We start from the raw sequence: 1,673 nt of genomic DNA, 5'->3' as shown, positions 1-1,673 counted from the left end.
GACCTCTGAAATAATAATAAATATTAATGGTTGAGTCACCTCAGTGCCTCCCTAAGACCCTTCCAATTGGTGTCAGAGAAAATCAGTTCTAAAAAGGAAACATTCATCTCTGAGAAGATCACATATAATATGCCCACAGAACCCCTAACCTCTGATTACAAGCACACTTGGACCTCTATATTCACTTCTCTTCTGATACCATGCCCCAAAAAGTCCACACATGAGTCCACAACTCCAGCTGCTTTCCCAAAGGCCACATTGGCACCAGGGACCCCAGGTAAGACTCTGATCACCAGCATCCCTTAAAGTATATCCAACAGCCATAAACTAGACTCCATCCTCTGGACTCCATATTCTGGTCCATAACTTTCACTGCTTTTTGGAAGCCATACCAGCACCAGAGACTGCAAATAAGACCTTGTTCACTGCCCACCAATTCTCCTTAACACATATCCAAGAGTTGCAGACTGCACCCTATCCCCTGGACTCCATATTACAGCACTCAAATTCATCAGATCTCTGATTTCCCAGAGGCCCTACCAATCCTAGGGACCCCAGAGACAACACTGACATGCAAAACCTCAGAGGTCATACAGGCCATACACTGCCCCCACCCCATCTGCCAGCAAATATACCCTACTGGACCTGAAGATTCACTGGTCACCAGAACTCCAAGCCACTTAGGTCAGAGAGTAGAGTAAAAACAAAAAACAAGAAAAATAATCCACAAAAAAGAAAAACCCATCTAACAAAAATAAACTCAGAAATCAGCACCTAAGTCTATAGTGATCCCAAATCCAGATGACTAGAGACTGGCATATCAACAGCAATCAATATCAGCCAGAGCAATATGGCACCACCAGAGCCCAGTTATCCTGTCACAGCAAACCCTGGATATTTCAAAACAGATGAAGCACAAGAAAGTGACCTTAAATCCAGTCTTAGGAAAATGATAGAGCCCTATAAAGAGGAAATAAATAAATCTCATAAAGAAATACAGAAAACTAACATCAAACATGTGAAGATGAAAAAAAGAAACTGTTCAAGAACTGAAAATGGAAATAGAAACAATAAAGAAAACACAAATAGAGGAAATCCTGGAGTTGGAAAACCTAGAGAAGAGAACAGGAACTATAGACTCAATCATCACAAACAGAATATAAGAGATGGAAGAGAGAATCTCTGGTGTAGAAGGTATGATTGAAGAAATTAATACATTGGTCAAAGAGATATGTTAAATCTAAAAAGGTCATAACACAAAATATTGAGAAAATCTGGGGCACTGTGAAAAGATCAAAGACCTAAGAGTAATAGGAATGGAAGAAAGAGAAGATTCCAAGTTCAAAGGCCCAGTAAATATTTTTAATAAAATCATAGAAGAAAACATCCCCTACCTAAATAAATAGATGCCTATAAATGTACAACATTTATAAATTATAAATGTATAAATGTACAATGTTTAAACAATATCTATCCACAGATCTAGCCCTACAGAAGATACTAGAAGGAAAACTCCAACAAAAGAGGATAACTACACCTGAGAAAACAGAGGAAATAAATAATTTTACACCCACAAGACCCAAAGGAAAACACATACACACACACACACACACACGCCCTACCATGACCACCACCAAAATAACAGGAATTAAGAATCATTGGATATTAATCTC

Source organism: Grammomys surdaster, unplaced genomic scaffold, assembly GCF_004785775.1.
Source record: "Grammomys surdaster isolate TR1022 unplaced genomic scaffold, NIH_TR_1.0 125323, whole genome shotgun sequence".
NCBI lineage: Eukaryota > Metazoa > Chordata > Mammalia > Rodentia > Muridae > Grammomys > Grammomys surdaster.
The sequence above is the reverse complement of the archived record's forward strand: the minus strand, read 5'-3'. Positions refer to the sequence as shown.